Source organism: Lepidochelys kempii, chromosome 16, assembly GCF_965140285.1.
Source record: "Lepidochelys kempii isolate rLepKem1 chromosome 16, rLepKem1.hap1, whole genome shotgun sequence".
NCBI classification, from domain to species: domain Eukaryota; kingdom Metazoa; phylum Chordata; order Testudines; family Cheloniidae; genus Lepidochelys; species Lepidochelys kempii.
In genome coordinates this window covers 22,436,090-22,459,559 of record NC_136395.1, presented here as the reverse complement: position 1 = coordinate 22,459,559, position 23,470 = coordinate 22,436,090, and the positions used below count along the sequence as shown (strand labels likewise).

Genomic DNA, 23,470 nt, shown 5'->3' with positions numbered 1-23,470 from the left:
CCCCATTAAAACAGGATCGCGACCCACTTTGAGGTCCCAAGCCATATTTTGAGAGCTGCTGCTGTAGAGGATGCTGCAAGCACTGATTCACTAATGAGATGGGTTTTAGCAAAAGTCCCAGCCAATTCTATGTTAAGAGAATCAGACCGATTAACTCAAACAAAGGAGGGGAGGGAGTAGTAATTAATTAAGATATATAAGGCCAAATTCTGCTTTTAGTTACCCTGGGTGGAAACTGGGCGTGATACTGAAGGCAGAGATGCAGCGGAGAGCAAAATCTAGCCCCTGAAGTCCACGTTTCCTCATGTGGTAGCCCTGATAGGGGTGGTGCATGCTTGAAAACTCCATTGTTGACTCAAAGTTTTTATGTCTCTGGGGTCTACGTCACCAACAAATTCATAGGATCTAGGAGAACATCCATCAGTCTCTCTCATGCAATAAATGTGGTCAATGACAGATCTAGGCTTTCATCTGAAAATGAAGACCCTTAACCTTCAGTAGTTTATCTCTGCTTCAAGGCTGCACTTAGGAAGCAAAGCCAATCAGAGGCTATTCGAGGTGGGCAACCAGATCTCAGTGCTTCTTAACTTCTCATACAGCAACGGGGCCTTAGATTGGCATCATATTCCACTCGGCATCCAAACACTTGAAGCTCTTTGCAGCCAAGTGGTAACTGGCTTCAGCGAGGTCTGGATAGGAGTCTGGAACAGCATCACGGTCTTTTTAAACTCCCCTTCTTCAATTCTGCCTTCAGCCAACTCAGGCACCTAAGCAGCACCAACTGTTATGATTTAAAGTGGAGTGATCTCTCTTCTCTGGAGGAGTGTGAGGAGACGGAAGAAGAAGGATATCATTTGTTCTTTTAAGAAGCAATTGGCCCAACCACTCCTGGCCTACAAGAAAAGGGAGAGAAGATGAGAACAGGCAAGAGGAAGGGAAGCGAGGAACAGACACTGCCCGATTTCCCCTCCACCCCTCTCTCTGAAGCATGGGATGTTGGCTACTACTAGAGACAAATCATGGGGCATTGGTCGGAGACCCAGAATTTTCAGAATAGCTCAATGCCCACAATTGGCATCAGATTTTCAAAAGAGCTGAGCTGTCCCTGAGGCACCTAAATAAGGGGTGGATTTGTCAGAGAGCTGGGGAGAGGGCTAGCTCGGGGGGAGGGCTAGCTCAGTGGTTTGAGCATTGGCCTGCTAAACCCAGGGTTGTGAGTTCAATCCTTGAGGGGGTCATTTAGGGATCTGGGGCAAAAATTGGAGATTGGTCCTGCTTTGAGCAGGGGGTTGGACTAGATGACCTCCTGAGGTCCCTTCCAACCCTGATATTCTATAATATTGGATTCACCTTGGGTGTTGAGCCCTTTTGTAAACCTGGCTCTTTATGTAGGTGCCTCCATGGGACTGAGCTCTTTTGAAAATCTATGGCCAATTGTGAATGCTGAGCATGCAAAAGCTCTCTTGAAAAACGGGCTCTCAGTTCCTAGGGGAACAGACTTTCCTTCTGGTATTTCAACACATCTCCTTCCGGTCCCAGCTGGAAGAGAAGCAAAATCTCAGCAGGCTGTTTTGGAACTGTAACTTCACCTTGTGGGTGTCTCGTCATGGCCAGGGGTGGCTCTGTGGCACCCGGACTCAGTTTCCCCTCTTAGTTGCTCAATAACTCATAAAAAAGAGGCTTTCATGAGTCCAATAACAACAGCCTTCCATTGGGTCTGGTTTATTAACAAAGTAACAAAATACAGATACCCACGCCGAGGCACCATCTTTCCTGCAACTTCACTTTGCAGCTCCCCTTTCAGCCTCCATAGTCCTCTCTTTTAACGATTTGCCATTTGACTTAATTCATCCTCTCCACTAGTGGGAGGCTAATCAGCTGCATCACACCCACCTCGTTTTAGGAGGGTCTGTAACAAGAACCTGTATAGGCGTTTTGGATTTGATCATTAATGAAGATTATGGGAAGAGGCTGTAATTTTTTCCCCAAAACCAATTTGTACCCACAATTGTCACAGAACTGTGACTTCACTTCAGGAACTGGCCGATGGAAAAGCTGGGCAGCCTGGGAGAAAATTCCTCTCCACATGCAAATATTTGCCATAGCAGCAGGGAAAAACAGAGAATTACAGGCAAGAGACATGATCCTCGCCTTGCAGGCTCCCTTTGATCAAGTTTGCCCTGATAGGAAAGTCTCTCTGTAATATCACACTGGACCCTTTGTCTTTGAGATATTGAGTGAAATTCATCACTGGTGTAATGCAGTTGATAGCAGCAGAGTTGACCATAGGGATGAATTTACTCCTCTGTGCTTCCCTTTCCTGTTGTCTCCTTTTTGAGCAGCTGATCAATAGAGTGTGCACATCCTGGAGTTTTGAGGGAAGAAAGAGTGGGAGGCAGCTATCCACAAGTAACAATGAAGGAGCTGAAGAAGCTAAGCTTCAGCTTCAATGCAGAGCCATGTTTACAAAGCGGGCAAAGGCAGCTGGGCTTCCAATGGGGAGCAGAGGGAGCTAGGCGGGGGGCAGTATGACATAATGTTTGCACAGAGATTCCATGGTAACCTTGCTGTAACTCCAGCTGAGGCTCTAGGCCTGTTCCTTCTAAACCAGTAAAAGAAAAATGAAGAGGAGAAGTTGGGCAAAGAACCAGATAGTCAGTTCTTTTAATACTCAAACAGTGGTAGGATCTTTGGGGGAAAACACTCACAGAGGGCATCTTATTCATGGATCGTTGTTACACCATGTCAGTGACTTAGAAAACCACATGCAGTTGAAATAAGCATGACTGCCCAAAACTTTCATAGCTCAAGGGATGCTTTCTCTAGCTGGCTAGTCTCTGCTCAGCACAGCTGAAAATGTCATTCAAGAAGCCAGGCTAAGGAGACGCACTTTACAATGACCCCTGAAGGCGGCCGTGCTGTGGCAAGCCACCTCATGGAGGGAGCTCAGTAAAGGAGGGCCTGCTGCTGGGATCCCCCAGCTGGCGCCCTACAGAATTCAAGCCCATTTGCTGACACCAGAAATTTCCCAAAGGACCATCACTTCCAAGAGGGATCATAGGCTCAGGGAAGGTTTTTTTAAATAACCAAAATCCTAGGCCATTCAGAGCAATTTGAGGTCATAACCAGTACCTGGAATTGCCACTTGGGAGTAAATTAGGAACTGAGACAGAGCACTGCCAATAGGCATCATACGTTCCTGAAGGTTGGCCCTGCCTAGCAGGTACAGAACACCATTCAACACCACCAGCAGCTTCCTTATAGTTTATATCCTGTTACTTTGACAGCCCTGGGGTAGTGCAAATTCTGTAACTAATTAGTCCATCAATCAGTGATATAATCAGTGCCTCCAGGTCTCATTCTGTTGGAATCTATGAGAGAGATTGGTTTGGAGAGCTCAACGGAAGAAATTTTCCCCATATATACAGAATAACTTTTCAATGTCATAAGGTCACTTAAGCTTCCTTGGGATGGCCAGTTCAAACCTGAACTGATGATCCTGTTCCCGGGAGTGAGCTGATATTTTACTTACCGTTTCTGAAAGAAAACTGAACTTAAAACACAAAGTTCATATGAGTGAAGAAGTGCCAAATTGATCTAACATATCCAGACAATATAGATTGTAGTGGAACTCACATCCAGAGGGCAGCGAGGAAATGCTATCTACACCAGTAATCAGTCATTAAGATTCTCAAACTAGACTCACCAACCTTACCAAACAGAGCAAGAGATGAAAGAGAGCAAACAATTTTAATCACATGTTCTACTGGGGATAATTAATCATGATATTAAAACATAAAGGATGGGATTTTTCAGATCAGTGCATACCTACTTATTCATGCAAAAATATGCATGTCATTGTACACCTAATTTTCACATGACTCTTTGCAGAATCATTGTACATTATGCATACAAATGGTCAGTGATGTCACTAACTGGTATTTACTGTACAAGTGTCACGAATGTATGTACAAATGCTGTGCTGATAATCTGGCCTAAAAAGATGAATCATCAGGCACGACGGATTTTTTTTATATAGGAATTTTCCATCTATTATGTCAGTTTGCCCCAATATCTGGACAAGCTGAGTTTGTCTCTCTGGGTTGATTCTTGGCAACCCAAGAAAGCTATTGTCACACAGCGGTGGCCAGCAACTTCTTTCTCTTTTGGGATGCAATGCACACTGTACCTCCCATAGAACTGGCAATTAAACCTTGAAATCAACATAAATAACTTACTACATCCAAGCCAGCAAAGGGGACTAGCCATCTCTTCTTGGGGTCATTTCTCCAGCCCTTCCTGTGACTCCTAGAGGAAGTCTTGTATCAGCGCTTAGTGTTTGTTATAATGAAATGTACTGTTACCCCAAACTTGTCTCTCTCTCAACGATAGCAATTTTCATTGTAATGGTATGTTTTACAGGAAGCCTGCGTAATGACGCCAGCCTGATAGCTGAAGGGATGCGGAAATCTGGACGCTGTCACCAGCGTGACAGGAGTTGGGGAACCATTTTATCTCCACCGAGAAAAGAGCTTTTCTAAAGCAGGGGTTGGCATGAGGAGGTAGCTGGGTGGAATGAGAAATCTTGCTCCCACTAATCGCCCCATTACCTCTGTCATCTGTACAGCACTTTAGCCGTAATGCATGCCCCGCTGCAGCCCTGGGATGGACGGAAATACCACCATGGCTCCTTTTACGGATGGACAAACAAAAGCAGAGGAAGCACTCAACTGACGTCAGTGTCAGAAGGGGGTTAGCACTCAAGAGCTCTTGTCACCTGTGCTCGCATTACTAGAGTGTAACTCTTTCCAGGCCTAGATTCATCCTCGAAGCCAATCAGCTCAGCCCATTCCTGGTGCCTTCCAGGCCACTGGGATGGCTGCGCTCAGTAATCCGAAGCTCGGTATTAATGTGGAGAGCTAGCAGCTGTATTGAAACACCTCCCTTCTGGCTGGCTAACAAACGCCAGCTCTAAATGGAGAAACCTAGTGGGCCAAGTTTAATGCTGGTGTAAGCAAGCACAACTTTTGAAGCGGATGGAGTTATGTAAGGGCCAAATTCAAGCCCGAGGGCTTTTTCTGGTTCCGGATTAAATCAATGGCAAAGCTCCTGTTACCTTCCATGGGTTTTGAATCAGGCCCATAGACTGTAACTACACATAAACAACATGGAGGACTGGGAGTTCATATTCTATCCTCTAATGGAGAAGGGGTAAAAATGGGGTGGTGGCATTGAACAAGAATTTGGCTGCTGAACACCTTGGCAGAGAGGAGCACTGGGATGCAGAGCATGCCTGAATCAAAGGGAGTTTAATTAAAATTTCCCATGGAGCGAGATGAATGGATCCAGTGCCCCACAGGGAAGGCTCTTCTCTGCATCTGCATGCGCAGAACCCATTTTTATTTTCAAATATAGCTGATGATCCGTGGTCAGCAGGGAAAGCCAAAGAGACAATTTAATAGCTTCTTTGTGCCTCTGTTCTTCCACAGCCCAAGGGCTTGTGAGGAATCGTTGCCTTCCTTCTACCATTTGGTTCCTTTAAAAGTCTGAGGTTGGCACAGTCCTCACGATTCCATTTGCATCGGTTCAACATACAACCTGGCAGGAATGAGCTCGTAGGATCCAGCCAGCGTGGTTCCTGGAAAAGTGAAGCATATCTAACTATGTTCCGAATCCTGGCAAACTCAGAGCCAAATTTTGCTGCCCTTCTTTACATCAAATGGTGCTTTACTCTGCTGTCAAATGAATTTCCGTGGGACTAGTGGGGGAGTTAGGGAGTACTCGGGCAGAGTCTAGTCCTGAGATGACAATGTAAACAAATCTCGTAGCTCCGGGCAGAAGGGGATCAGCTGGGTGATCCAAGAAAGAACTCCTCCACACTCACCCCCATGCACAATTTGCTACCTGTAATGGGTTGTTTTCATCTTCCTCTGAAGCATAAGATACTGACCATTGTAAGAAACAGGATGCTGGACTCAGTGGTTTAATCCAGGACTCGGTTTAACCAAGGGTGGCAAATTCTATGTTTCTAGGATTTGGGGGACTTCTCCCAAGGTAGGCAAATGTGAACTTGAACCTGCAATGGGAACACTTCCTCACCGCCCCCCATGTATTCTTATAGACCCTAACACATGTTAGATACTTACCCACATGCCCTTCCTCTCTTCCTGACAACTCCCAGGTCTCCTCCCTTCTTACCATAGATGTCTTCAGGGGAAGATACCGAAGCTAGAGTTGAGGAAGGTGCACATCTCGGGTCAGTTGTGCAACCCTCCTCAGTCCAAGTTCCCTGACCTTTCGCTAGCATGGTCTGATGTTCCTGAATGTGTTGGACCTCAGAGGCTGAGTGCATGCACATTTGGAGGTTCAGGTGACCACTCTGCAGGTCTGATGTCTGTCCCAGGAGAGGAAGAGGAGAAATGGATGTTGTAGGCTGCTGGCCTGCTTCTCCAGCCCTGGAAGGACTGATACCCCACTCAAAGTCTTCAAGCTCCTGCCTCAGGGCGGCGCTATTTATTAATTCAAACTATAAAACTCACCCCAAACAGGCTGTAGGGACTCAGAGCATTTTCTCCTTGCATCTCTTCCCCGCTATTCAGGACCAGCCGCAGGAGCCCCCTTGCTGCCTATACCTCGTCTCCAGAAGACACCTCTGCCCTGCTCAGCTGGGTCTGAGAATGGAACAGGGTTGGCAAGCCCATTAGCCCTTCTTACTGATGTATTAATAGAAAAATAATATTTCAAACCCCTAGTGCTAAATAAGCTGGGCTGCCTTTTCATACTAGAGCAGCCCAACCCCTCTGCTTGTAAGTCAGTCGCCTGCCCGCCCTCCCCATATTGGCGTGCTGCAAGAAAGAAGCTGAGTTGGAACAGCTGCTGGAATTACTAGGAGCTGGTGGCTGGCAGGAGCAGTAAGTAAATCCTTTTGCTGCACTATTTTCTTCTGAAAGGCCCCATTCAAAGCCCATTGCTATCAATGGACAGACTCCCATTAAACTCCAGGGCTTTGGATCAGGCCCTAAGTGTGGGATTTGGAAATTTCATGATCAAAGAAGAAAACATTCTTTCCACTTGGTGCACCAGGGGCCTGGAAACGCATTCTGTGGGCATGGGTCATGTAAGGGCAGGAGGGACTTTCTGTATTTTCAGACCACACAGTCTGCCTTTTGCTTATTGCCAAGGGTATTATAATGATTGAGGCAGGTCTTCACCTGGTGTAAATCAGCTTAGCTCCATTGCTGGGATAGTCCTTGGAACTGCAGACTATTTACACCCAACTTCAAAACCAAATTGAGTTCAGTGGAGCTCTGCTGATTTACACCAGCTGAGAATCTGGCCCATTATTCTATACAGAAATCGAAACAGACGTTACATTCTCAACATGGGACAGTCTGTGTTAGTCTCAGGAGAAAAAAAATCCTGAACAAGCCTAGAGATTTTCACTGATTGCAAAATATAATTCTAAGAAACCTGCAAGGGCCAAAAAATGTGAACTCATAGATTCATAGATATTAAGGCCAGAAGGGACCATTATGATCATCTAGTCTGACCTCCTGCACAATGCAGGCCACAGAATCTCACCCACCCACTCCTGCAATAAACCTCTCACCTATGTCTAAGCTATTGAAGTCCTCAAATCATGGTTTAAAGACTTCAAGGTGCAGAGAATCCTCCAGCAAGTGACCCGTGCTCCATGCTACAGAGGAAGGCGAAAACCCCCCAGGACCTATTCCAATCTGCCCTGGAGGAAAATTCCTTCCCAACCCCAAATATGGCGATCAGCTGAACCCTGAGCATGTGGGCAAGACTCACCAGCCAGACACCCAGGAAAGAATTCTCTGTAGTAACTCAGATTCCACCCCATCTAACATCCCATCACAGGCCATTGGGCCTATTTACCATGAATAGTTAAAGATCAATTAATTGCCAGAATCATATTATCCCATCATATCATCTCCTCCATAAACTTATCGAGTTTAATCTTGAAGCCAGATAGGTCTTTTGCCCCCGCTGCTTTTCCAGAACTTCACTCCTCTGATGGTTAGAAACCTTCAAGTCTAATTTCAAGCCAGTTTATATCCATTTGTTCTTGTGTCCACATTGGTACTGAGCTTAGATAATTCCTCTCCCTCCCTGGTATTTATCCCTCTGATATATTTATAGAGAGCAATCATATCTCCCCTCAGCCTTCTTTTGGTTAGGCTAAACAAGCCAAGCTTCTTGAGTCTCCTTTCATAAGACAGGTTTTCCATTCATAGATAGATATTTAGGTCAGAAGGGACCATTATGATCATCTAGTCCGACCTCCTGCACAACGCAGGCCACAGAATTTCACCCACCACTCCTAAAAAAGACCTCACACCTATATCTGTGCTATTGAAGTCCTCAAATTGTAGTTTGAAGACCTCAAGGAGCAGAGAATCCTCCAGCAAGTGACCCGTGCCCCATGCTACAGAGGAAGGCGAAAAACCTCCAGGGCCTTCCAATCTGCCCTGGAGGAAAATTCCTTCCCGACCCCAAATATGGCGATCAGCTAAACCCTGAGCATATGGGCAAGATTCATCAGCCAGATACTACAGAAAATTCTTTCCCGGGTAACTTGGATCTTACCCCATCTAAAAACCCATCACAGTCCATTGGGCCTATTTACCATGAATATTTAATTACCAAAACCATGTTATCCCATCATACCATCTCCTCCATAAACTTATCGAGTTTAATCTTAAAGCAAGATAGATCTTTTGCCCCCACTACTTCCCTCGGAAGGCTATTCCAAAACTTCACTCCTCTGATGGTTAGAAACCTTCGTCTAATTTCTAATCTAAATTTCCTAGTGGCCAGTTTATATCCATTTGTTCTTGTGTCCACATTGGTACTGAGTTTAAATAATTCCTCTCCCTCTCTGGTATTTATCCCTCTGATATATTTATAGAGAGCAATCATATCTCCCCTCAACCTTCTTTTAGTTAGGCTAAACAAGCCAAGCTCCCTGAGTCTCCTTTCATAAGACAAGTTTTCCATTCCTCGGATCATCCTAGTAGCCCTTCTCTGTACCTGTTCCAGTTTGAATTCATCCTTCTTAAACATGGGAGACCAGAACTGCACACAGTATTCCAGGTGAGGTCTCACCAGTGCCTTATATAACGGTACTAAAACCTCCTTATCCCTACTGGAAATACCTCTCCTGATGCATCCCAAGACGACATTAGCTTTTTTCACAGCCATATCACATTGGCAGCTCATAGTCATCCTATGATCAACCAATACTCCAAGGTCCTTTTCCTCCTCCGTTACTTCTAGTTGATGCGTCCCTAGCTTATAACTAAAATTCTTGTTATTAATCCCTAAATGCATGACCATTCCTCGGATCATCCTAGTATCCCTTCTCTGTACCTGTTCCAGTTTGAATTCATCCTTCTTAAACAGGAGCTTTTTTCACTGCCATATCACATTGGCGGCTCATAGTCATCCTGTGGTCAACCAATACTCCAAGGTCCTTCTCCACCTCCATTACTTCTAATTGATGCGTCCCCAGCTTTTAACTAAAATTCTTGTTATTAATCCCTAAATGCATGACCTTACACTTCTCACTATTAAATTTCATCCTATTAGTATTGCTCCAGTTTACAAGGTCATCCAGATCCTCCTGTATGATATCCCGGTCCTTCTCTAAATTGGCAATACCTCCCAGCTTTGTATCATCCGCAAACTTTATTAGCACACTCCCACTTTTTGTGCCAAGGTCAGTAATAAAAAGATTAAATAAGGTTGGTCCCAAAACCGATCCCTGAGGAATTCCACTGGTAACCTCCCTCCAGCCTGACAGTTCACCTTTCAGTGTGACCCGCTGTAGTCTCCCCTTTAACCAATTCCTTATCCACCATTCAATTTTCATATTGATCCCCATATTGACTCCTTAGAAGTCAAAGGGATTTATCCTGAGAACGTGCTCAAAACTTTTATTTGCCCTGATGACTTTACTGACAATGTTCTGACAACTTATTGGAAAATCAACCAGAACACTAAGTGGGAAATCCCCATCTGTGGAGACAGCCAGCATAAGGCTTACAGAACATTTATGTCCCACTTCAACACTCAAAATAGGGTGTAACTGGTACCTGGACCTTGGACTAGCTCTGCACAGGGATGAGTTTCGCCTAAGGAACCAATACCTCAGCCTTTCCTCTTCTGCACTTGAGCAAAGCGATGTTGACTTCAAGTGAGGCTGGAGCACATGTAAAGAGCTCATGATCTGGCCCATTAGGAGGGCTTCAGAGTCCCTTTATTTGAAGAAAAATGATGCGCTGGCTGAGACCAATCGTCAGGGATCCTCAGGTACCCCGCAAACATTAATTTACCAGGGCTCTCATCTGCACTCCTCTCTCTCTGTGTCTTAGTGTGCCACCCATCACTGTGGCATCTGAGTGCCTTCCATGAAAAACCAAGAGCAGTAGCAAAGTCCCCAGTGGAGTTCATAGAATCAGAGAAGATCAGGGTTGGAAGAGACCTCAGGAGGCCATCTAGGCCAATCCCCTGTGCAAAGCAGGACCAACCCCAACTAAATCATCCCAATTCTCTAGCACTTTGCTCTTGGTGGGGTCAGAACTCTGTTTCAGTTAGGTTTCTGGGGGTAGGGTGGAGGGTTTGGGGCCTCCTGACTCAGGCAATATGTCCACTGAAATCAGGAGCTGCATTACTATTGGTTTTGTGGATTTGGGGTTTTCTCCTGCTGCATAATCTCCAACCCACTGGTTTATATGCTTCCCTTGTTCCCAGCATGCCTTGCCCCAGATACTACAAATGGATGCCCGGGGGACTACATTTCCCAGCCTGCCTTGCTTTGTGGTTGAGAGAGAGAGAGAGAGAGGTTGAGGTTGAGGTTGAGAATGAGAATGGCTGGAGCCATCCTGAGCCACCATGGTCCCGCCACCATTGAGGGGAGTTCCAGGCAACCCCTGCTTATGGAGCTGCAGCCTCAGGCAGCCTTAAGCCACAACTGCTTCACAGAGATGGAGGCCTCCCACTCAGTGACCAGCCACCTTCCCTATTCCAGGAACGTTTTTACAGGTAACCCTGGACCAGGTGAGTGGGTTCTAGAGGGTTTCTCTTACAAGCTGCAGAGGATCTGTACACTTCATTATAGCGGAGTTAAGATAAAAATTGTAGCGAGAACTTCTAACGTCTGGTCTCATCAGCCATAGAGCTGTCTGACCCACAAAACAACGGGCCCCCTTTCTGGTGAAATTTGCCCAAAAAATAAATCCTGCTTTTTGACCAGCGGTAGTTGGCCAGAAGCAGAAGCATTGACATGGGGGCTGTGTTCAAATCTATCCTCCGCTATTGTGCTTCACACCAGCTAAGGATATGCCCCCTAGGACTTCTGGCAAGTTCCAGCCTGAGAAGAAACAGTCCTCTCTCCACTGCTTCCATTCCTATGGGATCATTAGCCTGATCTGAAATCCATAGAGGTTGGACACTACTCCGAACCAAACCTTCAAACCAGCCTTTCTGAGGTTCACCCACTACTGAAAGGTTTCAGAGGAACAGCCGTGTTAGTCTGTATTCGCAAAAAGAAAAGGAGTACTTGTGGCACCTTAGAGACTAACCAATTTATTTGAGCATGAGCTTTCGATGAAGTGAGCTGTAGCTCACGAAAGCTCATGCTCAAATAAATTGGTTAGTCTCTAAGGTGCCACAAGTACTCCTTTTCTTTTTGCCACTACTGAAAATCCACCAGAAGGAGTCAGGTCTGCATCAAGCAGAATGCTTTAGAAGTTGCTTGGAGGTTAAAGTTTAACTCCTAGTTCTAAATATCAAACCAGAATCTGAATTCCAGTTTCACTGCTGGCTTCTTTCTGTAAACTTTGCCAAAACAACCCCCCTCCCCCACAGCAGGATCTGAACACCCCATCAGGTTGGTGAGAAATTCAACGTCTACCTCTGGATCTGAATTATGCAGTCCAAGCCCAGATCTTCAGGGAATATTGCAATGACCAGTGCAGACAACACCGCTGCCAATAAGTGGTGCTGTATCTTTATCTGAATAGTAAGTTGTCTTGTTTTTGGGGGTGATTGGGTGGAGGGCTGGGGAGAAGCAGAAGTTAAGTCCTGCCTGTGTGTGCTGGAGTTGTCACTTGCAGCATTCCAACAAATCCTTTTTTCTGTAAGCGAGGACTACTGTGACTGAAGTGGAAGAAATATTGCTGAACTCAATGTGAAAAGTTCCCAAGCTAGTCTTTGTATCCGTGTGTTTATTAGCCTGATTTTAAAGCTCATCTGAGTGAGTGCAGCATTTATCATCCCTGGGGTTTTACCCTTCCATTCATGGTAAAGTATTTTCATATCAAACCTGAACTTTTAACCCTTTTGGGCAGGTCAGTGAGGCCAGGCACAAGAGGTCAAACTTTGTCCTGTGGTTGCTGAGAGCTGTTCGCAAACGTTACCATCTTTAAAATGAAGGTTTAGAAATACCTCACTATTTTAAGAGGTTAAAAGTTGGAAGCTTGTTAAGGAAACTCTGCATTGTCTCGGGCACAGTCTGAATTTCAATCTGCCTTCAGATTTTAAAAAAGCAGTTCAGACAGAACAAGAGATGCTTGTTTCCCCCCATTTCCAAACCTGCATGCTAAGTCATGCTCTGCACCAGGCTAAAATGAATATGTATATTTCAGTGACTTAAAGAGAAGGTAATCAATTTGCTGATCTGAAAGCAGTGGGCACTGAGCTTTTCCAAAACGCGCTCTTTCAAGTCAAATCAATTATTAGAAACAAGGGCTGTTATGAGGTCAGGGCTTTCTGAATACCCAGCACATTTCTGAATAGATCACAGCCTTTATGGTACCTTGTTCAACTAGTAAAATATTGATCGGCAAAGTACTGTGAAGGTTATTACAAAAGTTAGCTTTCAACAAGGAGCAAAATCCTGAACTCCTTCCACAGGAGTAAGGACAGGGTAAAGCCTCAGAAATTGGCCCTGGAGTTGTAACATTTGTACTTGATTTCAGTGTATGTACAAGTGAGGGATCACTAGAGCTGGTGTAGCATGGACAAGTGTGCCATTTTCCCGACTGCATATCTATTGGACCTGCTCCTTGTTGCCTGGTCCTAGGTTTCTCTTGAACAGAGGCTGAGTATCCTGCCAGTCTGTGCAGTGGTTGTGGACAAACAACCCATCTGAAAAGCTGGTTGCATTTTTTTTTTTTTTTAAAATTTTGACAGGGGAAAAGGAGGAAAAAAGGGGGGAAATTTGGAGAACATTTTCAGGATGCATCTTTCACGTGTTTTGACCAGCTCTATGCAAGGAACTAGGATAAGATTTACAAACCCATTCTGCTTCTAATCTAAAGGGAATGTGAAACCACAGTGGTTGCCATTAAAAAGTCAACGTTTACCAAGTTGCCACATAGCAGCAGCTGAGATACTGCCATATCCTCCACCCGGTCCTTAAAATAGGAAGTCACTATTATGTTGTAGATGCTACTGTGTGGGAACAGGGGAGAAATGCTAATTTTTAGCACCTTTAAATTGGGATTTCAATGCCTTTGAGTGGTGCCTCACTACAGCTCTGTAAGGAAGCGTAGCAGGGCATGGCAGGGCCCCCTTGCTCCTGCATCTTCTAGGTCCACAAAGTCACTCTGAGACCCTCAGGCTAGTACCCAGTAGTGCAGTTTATTCACAGGCTTGTTCCCACCACTGTTTCGCCATGTACAGTTGGCCCTTCACCATCTGCAGGCAGGAGGGGAGAGCTACTTCCCTGCTTCTACTCCCTGCCTTTTCCTTTTCTTTTTTTCTCTCCCCACCCACCGACCCCCAGCTTCCTTCCTCTGAGGCTTTTATACAGCCCCAGGTTAATGAGGCGGCAGCTGTCTCTGCTTCCCCAATTAGGGCCAGGTTATCTCTAGCCAGCTCTAATTTATTCCCCTAAATAGGAGCTGGCATGACAGAGGGCTGAATCAGCAACCCTTTGTCCAGCACCTTGTCACAGGAGGATAGTTACAGAATTATTGTCCCTATTTTACAGCTGCGGAGACTGAGGCACAGGGAGATTAAAGTGGCTTCCAAAAGTCACACATTGATGGGAACAGAACTCAGGCATCCTAATGACCCATCCCCATCTCTAACCACCCTGCGCAGGGCACACAAGATGCCACCCACCAACTCAGCTCCAATTGCTCCTTTCAGACTCACAGGCTCCTCACTGAGAAAGTAAAGAGTTAGAGATGTGAGAGGCCCATGCCAGTGACAAGCCAGTGCCTCGACTGTCAGCCGTTTGTTCCAATTCCCAGTATCAACAAGAACAGCACTGGCCAAGCCTGTCCTTGGAACAACATCAGGGACAAAGTAATGAATATCATTGCCAATGACTTTAAAGGATGACATTAGCAATAAGAAGCAAAGGAGAGATGGAAGGAGAATCTAGGCCTTTGATCCTTTCCAAGTCTCCTTTCTCAGCTGCATTATGGGTGAGGTTTGTGTGTATGTGTGTCCTTGACACTGCATTAAAGCTACAGCTGAGGCCACTATCACTTTCTTCCCAGACATTCCTCAAACACAACTGCAGACCTGACCCAGCTCTGCCCTCGGCCTTCATGTGGTGGAAACAGCTGCCGGGCCAGGGGAGTGGGATGAGAGACGGAGAACCCTCGCTGTTTATTTTCATTCAGAGTCACATTGTTCCCATTATTCCTGTGAATGTTCAATACTAATGAACCCCCCCACGTGTGTTTGTACAGAGGCATGTGGGTCTGTGTTTGCATGTCTGGGGGAGCAAGTGGATAAAGTGCATGTGTTTCTGTGTTACAGGCAGGGTGACCTCAGAAATGTTGGGGTCTAAGTTTGTCCCGGATAAGCCTCTGTCCATTGGCAAACCAATCCAAACTCTCTGAATATGTGGGGGCTGAGACTCTCCCCAGATTGGTGCCCCCTGGGCAGCATTTCATCTGGTGACTTGGCACTTCTGGGCTCAGTACAATGTACTGAGACTGGCCCACTGGGCGGTTTCAATATGGCTTGTAAAGCACATTGAGATCCTCGTGGGGAAGGTGCTCAGGAAGGACACAGCAGGATTATTATAAGTGGATTGCTGTCCCCAACCACAGCTCAGCACAGGAAAAGTACGAAGAGCAGCAGAAAAGAGTTCCCAGGGTATTTCTACGTCGCCACTGAGGAAAACCTCTGGCTCTGGGCCGAACGCAGAGATGAGGGGTGTACGTCTGGCTCCACGGTGCTCTGGGAGATCCTGCCGCACTCAGTCACCTGTCGTGCAAGGGAGTCTGAGTTCGAGGTTAAAGCAGCCCCACCTTCGTTAGCTGAGCATAGGTGTTGGTGTCTAAGGTAATGGCACGTAGACCATCTTATGCAGCACTTCCATATTGGGGCCTCCTGTCTCTCTTTCTCACCCCCGCCCCCAGGTTTGCTCTTTCCTGCTGCATGATAAAATAAATGGATCCTTAAGAACCCCGGGGCCCTTCCCTCCCTGCTTTCCACAGGATCGGAGTAACACCCCTTGACCTCAAATCCTGAAGTCATTGGGAGTTGTGTCTAGGTAACCCTACCCAGCCCCAGGGAAATCGAGTGGTGACTTCAGGCTCGGGCCCATGGTGAATTTCCCTAGGAAGGGCACGTTTGCTTCTCTGCATACGCTGAATGGAGAGACGTAAGCACAGGCCAGCCAGGGAAGGCAGTGGGGACAGGTGCTGTCAAGCAAACAAACTGCCTGCGGCCCCTGGGCTCAGCTAAGAGCTGCAGGTAAAAAAGCAAACAGGATGTGGAGTTGCTGGGCCTGGGAACCAGATGATAAACCAGCCAGGGACAGAAGCGGAGGGGGGGTCCAGGCGATCAGCTGATCAGTACCAATGAAGGTGGCCCTCTGCCCCAGGGTGGACTGCAGTGTAGGATCATGCAGTAGTCAGCTGACATTGAAAGTCAATCCAGCTCTTCTCACTGCTACTGCTGCCCTTGGGATGCTTTTAGAGGCCACCCTTTTCCAAGGTTGCCTTCGGGAGGAGCAGCGAGAGAAGGTGTCAGCTCCGGCCAGGCATCAGCTGCAATGCACAAGGCAAAGTCATGCTAAGTAGCGAGTCATTATAAACCCGCCATTAATACTACTCCACCATTCAGCACCGGGCTGTGCACCACCAAAGCCGATGCCATCTGATGCACATTCTCCACAGAAACATTTCAGGCTATTTTCTTTCAGAAATACCCTGTGATTCTTCCCCTCCATTTTCCCCTTCCCTCCCCCCCGGCATGGTTTGTACATCCCAGAAATTCTGCAGCTTTCCCCAGGATATAAGGCAAAGGGTAAAATGGATGCAAAACCAGGCACCATTACCACCGTCCACAGTTTGTGCCATGACAGCAACTTACTCTTGAAAGTGGGCCTGTTCCAGTGCAAACGTTGCACAAAAAACACAACCAGTTTTCTTGCAAATATTTTGTGCAACTCTGCAAATTGTAGGCCTGACCCAGCGAGTCTGTTACAGGATTTGAGTCAAGCCCCATGGGAGTCAGGAGGACTCTTACCACTGACTTCCAGGATCCTTGGATCAGGCCCATGCTGAGCATCCTCATGCCTCATTGACTTAGGATCAGCACCATGGAGGACTAGGCTGGTTACTGGGAAATCCCTGGTACAGCAGAAACTATCATCCTTTTTTGCACGCAGCTGTAACACTTGCGTGTTAGTTTTTACCTTCCTTGGTGTGAATTTTATGCACTTCCTGTTCCAACAGGAAAATGACATTACCGTGTCACCCATAACACTTCCCTGCTTAAAGCAAAACACCTATTATCTTAATGAGGACTGGAAAACTCCCTTTGTTTGATAATAAGCAGCTCCAGTCATGAGAGATAGTGGGGAAGCTGATTAGAGTTTGGATGGCTTCGGAAGTTATAACATTCAAAAACCAGTCGGAGAACACTTCAGTCTCTTTGGTCACTCGATTAGAGACCTAAAAGTTGCAATTCTTCAACAAAAAAACTTCAAAAACAGACTCCAACGAGAGACTGCTGCATTGGAATTAATTTGCAAACTGGATACAATTAACTTAGGCTTGAATAAAGACTGGGAGTGGATGGGTCATTACACAAAGTAAAACTATTTCCCCATGTTTATTCCCCCCCCCCCCACTACCCACTCTTCCTCAGACGTTCTTGTCAACTGCTGGAAATGGCCCACCTTGGTTATTACTACAAAAGGTTTCCCCCCTCCTCCCCCGGCTCTCCTGCTGGTAATAGCTCACCTTAAGTGATCACTCTCGGTACAGTGTGTATGGTAACACCCATTGTTTCATGTTCTCTATGTATCTAAATCTTCCCACTGTATTTTCCACTGAATGCATCCGATGAAGTGAGCTGTAGCGCATGAAAGCTCATGCTCAAATAAATTGGTTAGTCTCTAAGGTGCCGCAAGTCCTCCTTTTCTTTTTGCGGATACAGACTAACATGGCTGTTACTCTGAAACCTTTGGAAGTTTAGTAGAAGCTTATTGTAAATCAGCACAGATTAGTAAAGATACCAGCTCTAAAGATATCAGCGTACGTAATTATATGTATTCAGCCACAAAAGCAGAAAACAGCCAAAGAAAGAACTTAATTCCTGCTTCTCCAAAAGATAACGATAAACATACATGACTTGACTGGGAAACAGGTTCCGATGCAACAGATGTGTTTAAAGCTGTGATTTTCAAAGGAGCTGAAGTACAACCCCTCGTTGAATTTCAGTGGGATTTCATCACCTAATGCTCTTGGGTTTTGTTTTGTTTTTTTCCTGAAAATCCCCCCTAAACCTCTTGCAACCTCACTTACACTTGGACATTACAGGCAACTCAGTTGGTCTCTTGCAGTTGCCTAGAGATGAAAAGTAGCTACGGCTGCTACCAGCATTGCTAGGATTGAGGTTCAGGGGTTAGAGGGTGAGAGAAGAAGTCAGGGCTCAGGGTTCGGTCATGAACTCGCTACAAGACCTTAGACAAATCATCTCACCTCCCTGTGTCTCAATTTACTTGATTATAAAATGCGCCCGATAATAATGACTTACTTGACAGGGGTGATGAATCTTAGGGTATGTCTACACTGCACACCTCTTGCGGGAACATGGAGGGTCTGTGTAGTTACACGTGGCAGTGAAAAGGAGGCTGCGTCCACACTGTGGGATGTAGCTACACGTTTCAGTGAAAGGCCCTGGCAGGGGGAGGCAGCGGGATAAAGCTTGTTCGCCGCCAGAGCCTTTTCCCATTGCCTCCACCCTGCCAGAGGCTTTCCCTGCTGGAGTCTTTCTTTATGTCAGGGTAGGACTTCCGCAGTGGGGACATGGCAGGACAGAGGGGGGAGGCACTGCTTGGGCGAGTAGAGAGCGCTGCAGGGTACATACCCAGGGACATGTTCACAGGGTTCAGGAGTGACTTTATTCTACTCCCCTAAAGAGGGCCTCGTCGTCAGCACTGCTCCTTAGACCTGTGCTAGGGGAGGCGTGTAGCATATGTACTCTACACACTACCAAAAGGAGAGTCAGTGTCGATGGACCTTAAAACAGTTTATATCTGAAGTGCTTTGAAATCCCAAGAGGCAAAGCGCTGCACAAGTATAGAACAATGTCGTTACAGGCACACATGAAAACGCACGGAATGAACGTACCTTGCACACACTTCAGACCGCAAAATGACACGGCCTTCTGAACAAATCAAGGCAAAGCAACTTGAGACACGGCCTACAAATCAACTATAAGGATTGGTAGGAGGAGCCGGGAGGTCCAAGAAGCTGGCACACCAGGCCTGAGAGGAAAGTGGTTTCTCTGGCTTTGACCTCTGACAACGGAAAGCATTCCTGTCATTGCTCAGGCTCTACAACAGCTGAGAAATAGCAAGGAAAGATGAGAAATGGCCCTGGATTGCTATATAATATCCATACTAGGATGGGTTTGTAGACATATGGTACATGTAGCAGAGACGGACTGGGAACCGTTTTGTTTAACCTCTCAGCCACTCAAGTACTTGGTGAAATCACTGTTTACTGTCTCATTGTGTGCATAGCTCCCTGGAGAGGCACAGGGCTAACCTGGGGTAGGGTAGTGACTGTGAGTAGTAAAGCAAATATGAATGAGGCGTGGCAGGTGGCTGGAGATGAGCGCTCTGTCCCTGGGCAATGCTAGCAGTGGTGGACCCAGTGCAGCAAATGGCTGGCCTGATGGAACCGACATGAAGTGCAAGGAGCAAACAGAGGGACGAGGCAACCGTACAGCTGCAAGAAATAAATTCGCAGCAACTACAACAAATAAGGCATCTTGAAAGCAACCCAGAGGAAAGCAGAGGGGGCTGGGTGTATCACCCAGGCTATTCACGGGCATAATGGGCCAGATCCTCAGGTGATGTAAATTGGCATGGCTCCATTGAAGTCAATGGATCACTACCTAATTACAGCAGCTGAAGATCTGGCCCAGGATCAGCTATTTGTTTCTTCTGAGCCCAGTGCAAACTCAAAGGCTGCAGAGGCCGAGGTATTTGCACGCTAGTTTGCCTGGTTGTGCCAAAGAGGCTGGTACGTCGCTCTCAGTCAAGGACAATTCGCTTTCCAACTACTTCCGGGCTGGTTAGTATAGGGTAAATCCTTAGCTGGTGTAAATCGGCTAATGAAGCTACCCTGGCTGAGGAGCTGAGCGTCAATTTGCCCCATCCCTAGAGTGCTCCCTTTCTTGCAGTGAGTGCAGCTGTGAGCATGTGTCTTTTTACCCTCTGGGACACCCCATGGTCTCTCTGCTCTCACAGAGCAGGGCTGCATGATCTTTTGCTTCCAAGAGACCTTTCAGCCCTTTGGGCTGGGTTTCTGGTTGTGAGAGCATCGGGGGCTGTGATTGGTTATCTCCCGGGAGAGATGGCTGGAGCCGTCAAGATCTGCGCTTAACAATGGTTTCCTTTCCCAGGCACCTTTTTAAAAAAAAAAAAAAAAAAATTCTTGCAGGCTTTTTACCAGCCCCTCTGTGCTTTTCCTGCCTAGCCTGGTGTGTTCCTGCCCCCACACATCTTCCTGGCCCAGTGATCGTTCACAGCCTTTCGTCCACCACTCACTGCAGAGAGGTTCCTCCCCTTAAAAGCATTTCTCCTGGGGCCCACTGTTGATTTATCCCACTGATGGTCCACCCGCGGCTCTCATTCAAGCAGCTGGGTTCCTGTGCAGTGCTCTCTGCACAGCGTGGGGCTGGAAACCCAGACAGTAACTCACTGAATCGTCCCTCCTGGGCCACGCTGGGAAATCACTCGCTGTCTCGTCCTATTGCACAACCCGAATCAAACAGATCTGTGGTCCAGACGTGTTGAAAAGGGTTACAAGCGGTGCAGTGCGAACTGGAGAGCTCACCCCGCCCCCCTCCCGAAGGAAGGGAAAGGGGACCCTGGGGGCGCGTCCAGTTGGTGCTGGGCTGTATCTGGTGTCACATATTGGGCATTGCAGTCACTTGGGCTCTGCTACTTTAAGATACATACCGGAGAACAGCTGCTGTTGAGATACTGCAGCTGCCCTAAGCAGAAAGCAAGGCTCAAACTACAGATTCCACAGACATCACGAGGACGCAGATGTGGCCACAGACTTGGAGTCTGGCATGGTGCTGTGGCCCGCATTTAATAGAAAAGACACTGCACTTTCTCCCCCAGCTCCCACGAGGCCTCAGTTCACAATAGGTTTTCTTTGGTTGAGGAGTGCTTCAGAGTGCCCCGCTGTGTAATTCATACATCGGCCAAACCCTAACCCTAACCTGGGGTTCGTCTCAACGCAAAACTCCACTCATTTCAGAAGCATCTAGTTGTCTCAAAATAGGCATCCCAAATCCATAGATACCCTGAATGGGTGGAGAGCTGTGAAATGATGGTTCCAATAAGCAGACTGAGGGACATCTGGGAAGAGGAATATCCTTGTGACATGTTTACCACATAAGTCCTCTCTCTAAGCAGGCTCTCTGCTGGAAGTTGACTTTTAGAAGCAAATGTGTTTTCATTAGGGATGGAACCAAGTTGCAAATTTGGGGGCAGGGCCCACAGCTGAACTTTCCTGAAGTTTGCAGGTGTTCAGACAAATCTGGCCCATTATTGAAAATGCTGCCAGCTGGGGAAGCAAGATCCTGGACGAGTTTTCCAGAGTTCGGAGTGGTTTGACCCTGCTCCCCTCTAGTGTCTAGAATTTTTATTGAAATGTGCCGTGCCATTGCTGAGGTGAAGGAGTTCCCAGCAGGAAGAAGACAAGGGACTTTCCCTTCTGCCCAGCCAGCCCACCAGGCGTGAGATGTGATGCGATGGAGATTTACCATGGAGTCATCTACTTGTGGAAGATAACCTGCCCTGCTCACCTCCCAGGAACTGACTGCTGAATTATATGTTGCAGTGACACCCTGACCCTTCTGTGAGAGAAGGAGCATGTGCCCTCACTCCCTGAAACAAGGGAGCCAGAGAAAAATGGCCAGGCTACTCCTGCCCCGGAAAAGGTTTGCACAGCACAATGGGAACTCAGTTTTGGTTGAGATAACAACAGGCTTCCCTACAGCACACAGCTACTTGAGAAAGCCACTTAATTCTTCTCTGCCTGTCCTCAGGACCCACTTCTGATCCCTGCAGCAAGCTAAGTCCCTCCTCTGCAGAGACCTAACCCCCAAAGAGCTTGGTTTCCTTTCCCTCCCAGCTCCAGATCAGCCCCTCCTACCTGGAGAGAAACTTGAGAAGAGAGCTAGGTACATAGTTGGGGTCCAGATCAGAGTATCCTCCCAGTGTGGGGATGTTCCCATTTGGGTTTCTGGATTGGACCCATTGTAGAAACAAGCCAGAGCTGTGGAGTTAAGAACAGTATCCAAACTTTCCCCAAGTTTGTGTGAGTGCGTTTCAGAGCCGGGGGTCTCTAATATGCAACTGTGTGTTCCCGGGGGCAGGGCCTGGGCTGCTGCTGTGTTTGGAAAGCACAGCTGGGCACTACTACAATCCAGATAACAATGATCATTGGCCTCTTATAAAACCCCAGCAACAGCAGCCAAATGCCACCAGAGCCGCTGTGCTGGCTGTGGGCTCAATCCAGCCGGGTGCTGAGCACACCGGCCCCCATCCCTTTAAACACACCAGTGGTCCCATTGACTTCAGTGGGACTATGCAGGTGCTGTGCTGAGTCAGAGTACCTTATGGAATGTTACCCTAAAAAACACGCCAAAGAGTGCCATGTGTTCTGGTAAAGGAAACTGGAGTGATAGTGCGTTTCCCATTTACATGGGGCTTGATCCAGCAATCAACGAAAGTGTTGCCATTGACTTCAGTTAGTGCTGGCCCAGATTTACAGCACCTTTCCAAACATTAATCGCAAGCCAATGTCATAAAAGGCATTGCTTCAGCCACCATCAGAGTGCAGCCACTTCTGGGGCAGAACAAGTCAGCTGTTTACCACTGCACAATAATGCTCAATAATAGTTTGCCAGAGGGGAAGTGAGGAATACACGTCTCGTGGCAGGAGGTTGCTTCAGGCAGGTGGGACAGAACCAGACTGGAATCTGGCCAGGTGCAGTTCTAGATCTTTAGTTGCTGTGTAGTTTGTCGCTCTTGCATTACAACGTGTAATATGAGTTTGTTCAAATAAAAGCTGCTGTTCATCTAATCCTTATTTAAGGACTGTATATTTGTTTTGGAGTTTACTGCAGTCATCAAAGGTTGAACAGCCTGAGGTTTACCCAAGGGACAGCTGTTCTTGGCTGACCTGCTTCAGAACAAGGGGTCTAAGGGAGTGTCGGGGCATGGTGCTATCCACCGGAGAAGGATGAACGCTGCAAGTGAGAGAAGCATTCCTGGCTACTTCTAGAACCAACCTCTGCAAGGACCAGGCAAATGAGGAAGAGAATGTGTGTGAGAGTGTCCACCTGTGTTCTGGTCGGGATGGGATCAATCAGGGGTATGAAGACAGGAGGCTGGACTAGAGGAACAATGGGTCTGACCCAGTCTGGCAATTCCTAGGGTCCTATTGGATGGAGAGAACCATCTCTTTGTGTCTTAGCCCTCCTGGCTCAGCTGTAAAATGGGGATAATAATACTGCCATGCTTTGTCTGTCTTGTCTATTTAGAGAGTGTAGCTCTTTGGGGCAGCGTCTGTCTCTCACTATGTGTGTGTACACCTCTGAGCACGAGGGTACTGGGGCACTACTGTAATAACAGTAATTAAAATAAATACATAATAACCAGGTCACAGCAAGCAAGCGGTGAATGCAGCCTTCTCCGTAAATCCACTCTGATCACCAGCCTGAGCTTTCCTGGGCTCCAAAGCGAGGCTGGCTCAGTTTGTTTCCTCCCCATCTTTCTCCGTTGTTTGGTGTAGTTTTGGCACTTCCAGGTTCCAGCCTGGCCACAGCAAAGAACATGGGAAAGGCTGTTTCCTTGGAATTTTGGGCCCGGTCAGAGCAGACAGCATCAGGGATCTTCTGGAAAAAACCCTCCTCCACGCAGGAAAGCCCAAGACAA

General features: G+C 47.0%; 1 long non-coding RNA gene across 1 annotated transcript; it reads right to left on the bottom strand.

The window, feature by feature from the left end:
• Window positions 1–807: 807 nt before the first annotated feature.
• On the bottom strand, window positions 808–20,327 carry LOC140899295 (uncharacterized). Its single transcript, XR_012155266.1, has 3 exons — window positions 20,217–20,327; window positions 6,540–6,671; window positions 808–893 (listed from the first exon to the last, which is right to left on the bottom strand). It is a non-coding gene; the product is annotated as an uncharacterized LOC140899295 (long non-coding RNA).
• Between the last annotated feature and the right edge of the window lie 3,143 nt (window positions 20,328–23,470).